The sequence below is a fragment of the Canis aureus genome, chromosome 10 (genome assembly GCF_053574225.1).
Source record: "Canis aureus isolate CA01 chromosome 10, VMU_Caureus_v.1.0, whole genome shotgun sequence".
NCBI lineage: Eukaryota > Metazoa > Chordata > Mammalia > Carnivora > Canidae > Canis > Canis aureus.
In genome coordinates, this window is record NC_135620.1 from 69,241,636 (window position 1) to 69,250,463 (window position 8,828).

At 41.0% G+C, this 8,828-nt stretch overlaps 2 long non-coding RNA genes across 2 annotated transcripts; one reads left to right on the forward strand and one right to left on the reverse strand.

Annotated features, from left to right (window-relative positions):
* The first annotated feature begins 2 nt into the window (after window positions 1-2).
* Window positions 3-6,736, forward strand: LOC144322679 (uncharacterized). Its single transcript, XR_013388326.1, has 3 exons — window positions 3-157; window positions 623-775; window positions 6,436-6,736. It is a non-coding gene; the product is annotated as an uncharacterized LOC144322679 (long non-coding RNA).
* On the reverse strand, window positions 511-8,379 carry LOC144322682 (uncharacterized). The gene is made up of 3 exons (XR_013388331.1): window positions 8,017-8,379; window positions 5,170-5,307; window positions 511-917 (listed from the first exon to the last, which is right to left on the reverse strand). It is a non-coding gene; the product is annotated as an uncharacterized LOC144322682 (long non-coding RNA).
* Window positions 8,380-8,828: the final 449 nt, after the last annotated feature.

Genomic DNA, 8,828 nt, shown 5'->3' on the forward strand with positions numbered 1-8,828 from the left:
TTCCATCTGTGCTCTAGAGATGACATCACTAATGTAACCTGCTGAGAACGTTTTGCAGTGCCAGGGCCCTGAGACCAAACAATCACCTCTCTACAGTCACACCAAAGCCCAGATGTTACCAGAAGGGACAAGATGATCAAGAAAAGAAGTATTACAGGTATCCTAATCCCTAATCGGCATGATCCAAGACCCTGAGATCCTTACCCTGACTTTTCGCCCTTTAAAAACCCTGCTGTGGGGCACCTGGGACGCTGTTGGTTAAGTGTCTGACTCTTGATTTCAGCTCAGGTCATGATCTCAGGGTGGTGAAATGGAGTCTCAAGCTAGGTTCCACCCTGGGTGTCAAGCCTGCTTAAGATTCATTCTTTCTCTCTCTCCAAAAACTTAAAAATCCTGCTTGTAAGCCATAGGGAGTTTGGGATTTTGAGCAGTAACTCCCCATTTTCCTTGGTGGCATCACCCCAATAAACAGCCTGTTTTTCGTCACTGCAAAAGCTCTTTGTCAGTTTTTATTGGCTGGCTGTGCAACAGGTGGAAAAACTCTGGTTTCGTTACACATTTGGCAACCACAAAGGGATTTTGTCCCTATTAGGCACTTCCACTCATGGTTTGTTGGCTCCAGACCTAGGGCAAAATGCTGAAATGCAGACCCAATTGCTTCAGAGGCAAAGCTGAGGCATTCACCCTTGACTGGTGTCCATGATCTGTGGTGCTTCTGGTTTGCTGTGGAAGAAACAAGGCACTAGGCTGCTTTTGTCCAGGAAGACCTCTTCTGGTAAGTAACCTCCTCTGTGAAGACATAAACTTTCCCTTTGTCATAAACCCCTTCAGGGTTTATTTGGTTTGCGGGAACTTCTGATTGTGTAAGAGACTAGCCTTTTGAGAGGTTGCTCTGGCTTCCAATTTTGTTTTGTCACCTGTTAAAAAATGGGGAACTCATTCCATTGTCCCTTATAGTCCTTTGAATTGCACACCACAAGACTGGGCTACATCTAGCTATGAACCCATGAAAAGGAAAAATTATCTTACAGCATTGCCACAGTGTGATCTAGAATCAGGGGAACACTGGCCAGAAAAATCCATAAATTATAATACCATCTTACTGTTAGACTTGTTTTATAAAAGGGGATATTTTATCTCATTTTTCTTTTCTATGTTCGGTCTTTTAATTCCCCATTGAATTCAATTTAGTTAACATGTACCGTATTAGTTTCAGGGGTAGAATTTAGTAATTCATCAGTTGCATAGAACACCCATGGCTTATTCCATCAAGTACCCTCCTTAATGTCCATCACCCAGTTACCCCATCTCCCCACTCACCTCCCCTTCAGCACCCCTCAGCTTGTTTCCTAGAGTTGAGTGTCTTTTATAGTTTGCCTCCCTCTATTTTCATCTCCTATTTCCCTCCCTTCCCCTGTATACATCTGTTTCATTTCTTAAATTCCACATATGAGTGAGATGATAGGTCTTTGACTTATTTCACTTAGCATAATACCCTCTAGTTCCATCCACGTATTTGCAAATGGCAAGACTTCATTCCTTATCTCTTATGCTCCTAAAAAGTATTAAAATAAGCCAGCTCAGAAAAAAAAATGTAAAACTTATTCCAATAGTATGGAGATACTAAAAAAACCTGTTACCTCCTCCTCTGCCCCCTTTTTGGGATCAGGTATCTGGAAACTGGGACTTTAATCTCCTCTCCACAAATATTAGTGAAACAAAAGCTAAGTTTTGTTTGTTTTTATCTGGTTTGTGTATATCCATGTATGTTATGAGATTTTTCTTTACTTCCAGAGGGTATTACCAAAATTTATAAAAGAGCTCTGTTAATTGGTTTAAAGGCAAGTGTATGTAAGAATTGAGCATTCCATAACTCAAAGATAAAAGCTCATTTTTCAGGTCCATGTGATCTGGAGAAATATTCGATATTAAAGCTAATTCAACATTGGTTTAATTAAAATGCACGTGTCTTTAGAATTATCAGCCTTAAAATTCAAACTTATTCTACTTATGCTTGCTGAAGTGAAATAAGTTAATCCAGTATATCGGTTTCAGAGGTAGAGATTAGTGATTTATCAGTCTTAGAGAATATCCAATGCTCATGACATCACATGCCCTTCTTAATGCCCATCACCCAGCTACCCCATCCCCCCACCCTCATCCCCTCCAGCAACCCTGTTTGTTTCCTGTGATTAAGACTCTCTTATGGTTTGTCTTTGATTTTATTTTTCCCTCCCTTTCCTTATGATCCCCTATTTTACTACTTAAACTCCACATGAGTGAGATCATAGAATTGTCTTTCTCTGATTTTTTAAAAATATATATCTTGAGAAGAAAAACCAAAAACCAATGTAAACATCTTATGGATCATCTAAGCATAGTTATAAGCAAGTAAAGTAAGTAGATGTAAATAAGGAAAAAATTTTCAGATAGCTACCGAAGATTTTTGCAAGCTAAAACTACATTTTTGCTAGTGATAAACCAGGTTAAATTCATTGAAACTCCAGCATTTTTTAATCAATACTGAGTCAACTACTAAATACAAATTTATCTGCTTTTGGTTTCCTATTACAGGGAAACTAAGATATTTGGGTCTGTTAGTAAACCTATTTGTGCTTTATTAAGATACTATAAAAAACACGTTTCTAGGAATTGGCAAGTGTGTTTCATAATCTAAATTCTAATATAATAGTTCATAATTCTTAGTAAATTTTCACTAGAAACTAAAGTTGCTAAGAATTCAGAATCCTGACAAATATAATCAGGATTCCTGGAAATAAGGGAAGCAACTCTGTATGCAAAGAAGTAAGATGTAGCATTGGAAAGAAAGGTATGAGGAATGGAAATATACTTTTCTTAAGGGAAAGGTAATTTTGTCTTAAAAGGATACTGGTTAAAGAAATTTAGGACAAAATCTAAATGTAAAAAAGTTATGGAAAGTTTTTGGAAAAGGCAGGCTTTAGAAAAGAATTGAGTTATCCAGAAGATTGAACTGAATGAATTTTAATTCATTCTATTTCTACAATAGTTAGAAAACTAGAATTTGGTTATTCTGTTAAAACAATAAAGTTCTTATCAACAAAGGTTTTTAAGTGCTCAGAAAAAGTTCCTATGTTTTGTCTTTATAGGTCTTGGATTACTTAAATTGAATCTTAAATTTGACAAACTTCTCAAAATTCAACTTTGAAATGAAGTCTTAAGTAATTAGGCTTATTTGGTATGTCAAATTCCATGGGAGGCATTGTCAAATAAGCGATAATAAACCTTCTTAGGTTAGGTTATATGGTGAATGCTAGAACTGTTCCAGAAATTATATAAAATCCCTAAAGTTTTGACAGGTCTTGGTCTAAGATCCTCAGCTGTAATTCTAATTGAAGTGCCTTAGGTCACAGAAATAACCACATTTCCTTGTCAACTGCATTTTGAACCCTCCCTAGTGCTTGAACCATGACCAGCTGAGCCTTCTGTATAGTCACTGTTTTACTCTGATCCTCTCACAACTATGTTTCAGCTTCAAGGAGATTCCTGGAAAGGACTTTTGACACATACAGGTTTCTGATACCTTTTAAGATCCTAAAACTAAGAATTTCCAGAACTACTGGGAAAACTGCATTTAAACAGAACAAGAATGAGCATGGAGCTGAACAAGTTGAGGAAGATGATAGGTTTTAGGACTCTTGTTTAAAACCTTACTCTTTCTATTGTTTGCTCTCCTAGATTTAAGGAAGCTTTTTCTCAAGCTCTCTAGGTCTTACACAAATTTGGTAAAATAATCCTTTGTAAACAAATATGAAATCTTTCTCCCTACCTGACCCCTCCAGAATTGGAAAACTCTCACTGAGTGTTCTTTCAGGGCAATTGGTTATTTGCACAAATTCAATAAGAATCTGTTCTCACAACAGGACACCATTGGGAACATCAGTTATTTTACCAAGGCTTTGACTGGAAGGTCATCTTTGAGAGAGACAGGCATAGACTCAGATGTGACCAGACAGCTTTATGGAACCAATGAAGCTCCTTGGAAGTAAATATCAGCCTGCCACCTTGCTTATAGGGCTCCTGGGAGTCTAACCATGTGAATAAAAAGTCCTTTCCTCAGGCTCAGAACCCTCAGGATACTTGGGAGACCTTGAGAAGAGACAAAATAACCCTGATCTATAGAGATTATAGGTAAAAGCTGAGGGGCAAGTATTTGGCTTGGCCTCTGCTCTTGAGAGGCTATTAAAAATTCAGTCCAAAATTCCTTGCAAAAAGTTCCAGCAAAGCAGACTTTAAAAAGCTTATATAGTCGGGGATCCCTGGGTGGCCCAGTGGTTTTAGCACCTGCCTTTGGCCCAGGGCGTGATCCTGGAGTCCCAGGATCGAGTCCCACATTGATCCCAGGATCGAGTCCCACATCGGGCTCCCAGCATGGAGCCTGCTTCTTCCTCTGTGTCTCTGCCTCTCTCTCTCTCTCTCTCTCTCTCTCTCTCTCTCTGACTCTCTCTCTGTGGCTCTCATGAATAAAAAAAAATTTTTTTTAAAAAGCTTATATGGTCGATTCATTATTCCTACTGCAACTTAATTAGGCCAAATTTGTTAAAACTGGACTTATTGTGCCAACAAATTAGTCTTCATTTGGCTATCTTAGCAAATGAGGGTAACTTTATAAATCCTATTTTAATAACCTATCTTTGTGGATGTTAAATCCTAATTCTGATTGCCTTTGAAGGTGTGCCTATAAACCTGGGTGGGATCCTGAATTCTTCTGGTTTCCTTGAGCATTTGATTGTGACTCTCCAAACTACAGCTTCTCATTTTCTCCCATTCTTTTACTTGGACTAACCCTGCTCTTTTCCCTGAAACACTGCAAACTGAAACTGGACTGTTTCAGGTAAACTTCAGAGAGCTTGCCACAACAGCCCATGTTTGGACAGTCTTCGGGCCTGTTGCTGTTGGGGCCACTCAGACCACCAGGTGCATCCACACTCTCAGAGGACCACCATCTGCCCTCATTCCATCTGAAGATGCAGCAAGCCTGACATCTAGAGCTCTTCTCGCTGTCAGCACTTGAAACTCAGACACTGGATTTATAATCTGGTCCAACCATTCGCATGTATTTGGTTTCCATAGAAATGCCTCTTATTACCTGACTGCATGTACTATGCAGGCCTAACTTTGAGAGCTCACCTACAGGACCGCCTCCTGACAGGAAATGCTGACTTATTCTCCAGACTGGTTCATGAGAAAGGAAACACTCTTCTTATAGTAGAGTCCAGAACAATTAAACTCTGGCCGTGAGGGAATAATGTTGATCTGTCATGTTGTCTGAGGGGGAAAAAAAAAATCTTGGTCAGAATATAGGTGCTTTCTATCACTTCTAACCAAAGCCTGGGCTTATTAAGCTCTTAAGAATTGAAAAATAAGAGGGATCTGCTTATTAGGGAATTTGGTTACCTTTCTTTCAGATCCAGTGAAACTAAGAGTCTGGTGACTAAACTTATTGAACTACAAGGGAATCTATACCAGATGGGGATCACTTGTCTAGTTAAGAGGATAAATTTTGATAATCCTTTGGGAGAACATTTTTACCCTGGTGGGGAATAAGGGCCCATGAACACATGATCAAAAAAAAAATCTTTTTATCACCTTAGGGACTCTGGCCAATGGAATTGCTCGGTAGCAGCTCAACAAAAACCACTGGACTCCTTGGCCTGGGTAGCACTGGACAATAGAATGGCCTTGGGTTCTATTTTGGCAGAACAAGGCCTATGCAAGATAATTAACTCTTCCTGCTGCATGTACATTAACTCTTAAGCTGAAATGGATACACGCCCCGTGCCCCGCCCCCCACCCCCAAGACAAGAGTAGAGAACAAGCCATTTGCTGCAACAAATTAGTGCTGAGGTCCCTGGAGCAAAAGGGGGCTGGTGTTCTAGTTGTCTTGGATTCCTTGAGGAATTCCATCAGTACTCTGGGAATCAAACAAAATTAGCTTATCTTGGCTACTCTTTTTGTGGTTTACCTACTCATGAAATTCGGAGAAAGCAGGAATAAGCACTGAAGTTAGGCCAGACCCCACATGGGCTTAACGTTAGGAGCAAAACCATCTCTTTCTGTCAATCCCGACCTTCGCCCCTCTTCAACAGAAAGGAGCTAGACTGGTCCTTAGCCCTTACCCCTCCCTACTGAGGAATGATCAGACAAGGGGCTGGGTAACGAAACCAGGATGCAAACCCCATGTGGACCCCACAATGCAGACCTAGGGCTCCTAGCTGCCTGTGACCAAAGTCAGTAGCCCTTACTTCCTGAGGCCATTTTAGGGCTTTAATAGTAATAAAGTTGCCTCCCAAATAGGCTGTGGGATGCTGTTCTGCCTAAGAACTGTGATGTGCTGTGTTTACAAGAAAAAGCTTTGCAGCTTAGTCACAGGATATAGAACTTCTGCCATTGTAGGTTGGAGGGGACCTCACTCCTGCAGTCGGCTGAGAATGTCGTATGGTACCAGGCCCCTGGAGCCGAATGACCACCTGACTCCAACCACACCAAAGCCAGATGGGACTGAAATTGCCAGAAGGGACAAGATGATCAAGAAAAGAATCAGCCTGACTCCAGCCCTTGAGACCCCTATTTTGAATTTTCACCCTTTAAAAGCCTCCTGTTTGTAAGCCAGGGGGTGGAGTTTGGGACTTTGAGCTTTAACTTCCCATCCTCCTGGGTGGTGCCGCACCAATAAAAAGCCTATCTTCACTGTAAACACTTAGTGTCCATTTTTCTTTCCTTGTTGTACATCAGGTGGACAGCCTCATTTGGTTTACAGACTTAGCTCTGGGAGAACCAGAGGGCGAGAGGAAACCGAGTCTTCCCCTTTAAAGAGCCAGAATAATCCAGCAGAGACAGAGCAATGCAGCAGTTTAAAGAGCATCTGGTGTATAGGGGAAGGAGCTTTGCTAATCTAACACTGGTGGGGCTGGGAGACCTCCTTAAGGCTAAAAGAGCTGGTGGGGACCATTTTTCCCACCCACCCCCACTGCCAGGCTAGATAAGCTGACACCTGTGGGAACCACTGCAAACAGTTGACACCACGTACCCCACTCTCACTTTCTCCTGAGGATGGGCCCCATCATCCAACCCACCTCACCCCACGCTGTAGGGGTCCCTCCAAAGTAGCTCCTGCACCAACACGTCCTGCAAGCAGCCCCAGTAGGGACAGCCATCACTCCAAAATGACCTCTCCCCTGGGCAGAAGAGAAGAGGACCCCATACGCCCGCGCACCTACATCCCACCAAGGCACACCTTACAGCTGGCAGCAGAGCACCGCTACCTTTCTGGCAGAGTGACGGCGGAGGGCAGGTCGGCATCTGGGCTGACTGCCGGCCTGCCCCCCAGAGGGCAGCACAAGGAGAGGGCGCTGCAATTCAAGGAGTTTTATAATTACTTGCATTTTAGGAAATACTGCAGTGAACCTACACTTAGTCACCTGTAAAAGCAAAACAAAACAAAAAACAACAACAAAAAAAACCCCGCCAAAACACAAATGAAAATTTTAGCATGATTTCTGAAAATAGGTATTATCAAGGGGCAAAAAAAAACTTGCAGCAATATAACAGCACTGTAGTAAAGTACACAGGACATGCATCTTGTGGAGTATGTGAAACAGGACATTGGGCTACTAAAACTTCAAGATTCTTTTCTGATCGATTGGAAACAGAAGAAAAGTTACTAATTGAGTTTATCTTGACTTCCCATTTGATCCAGATATTTAATGTAAGTAAAAGTAATCTACAAAAATGGAATTTTATACAAAAAAAAAAAAAAAACACCAACCCATAACGTGACACAAATTGGAGAGCATAGGTTAGGTTTAAGTGTCTTTTATATTTTCAGGACCAAAAAGAAACATTATAGTGAACCAAATGTTAATTTCAATATTTGGGGAAGAACAAAAATAATACCATTGAACATATACAAGCATTGGGCACTGTTTTACACGCAGTAATCCTTACAAAAACCAGCTGAGGTAGGTACTTACTTACCTATTTGACAAATGAGGAAAGGAGCCTGGAGAGGATAAAAAAAACTTGTTCAAGGTCACACTCGTAGACTTTGATGAGGAATTCAAACCTAGGCCGTCTGGTTCTGAGTTCATGACATTAACTGCCATGCTTGACCTTTCCCTTCATATAAAATTTGAAAATAATGGACTAGAAAAAGTTGAGCAGAACAAGAAACTGGTTCTTTAAAAAGGCCGGTAAAGTATATCAATCCCTGGTAAGGTCTGATAAAAGAAAATTTCACCGTTTAGCATTTATGGGCTCTCCCTCAGAGCTCCCAGGGAAGTTATACCTTTTTACCAAGGTCAAGATGAGTCTGCAAAACCTCAAGGCAAGGACTCTATTTCTTCCCTGAGGATACACTGTACATCTGCTTCGTTAAAAATAACCAAAGGAGTGTTCTACACTAACACAAAACAAAACAAAAACCTCCCTGTTCCTGTAAGATTAAAACCATACGGGCTTGCATATTACTAAAAACAGAAGTTAAAGCCTGTAACTTTCTGGAATGTTCTTGGTCGTGATCCTTTGTGACTCTTCATGTAAAAAGCATGTATAACCCTCCACCAAGTGTCCTTTCCCTGGAGCATTCTCTTCTTTGTGAGGATTGTGTATCCTGGGCAGCCATCCTACATTGGGCTCAAATAAAACTCTTTTCCTTTCTCTTTAAAAATTTTTAAAAAGATTTGTTCATTTTGCATCAACATTTCTTGGCATAGTCCACAGGATCTCAGGGCCACCTGCCTGAGAGCACCTGGGGTCGTCTGGAACTCAGCAGTCAGGCCCCCTTGATG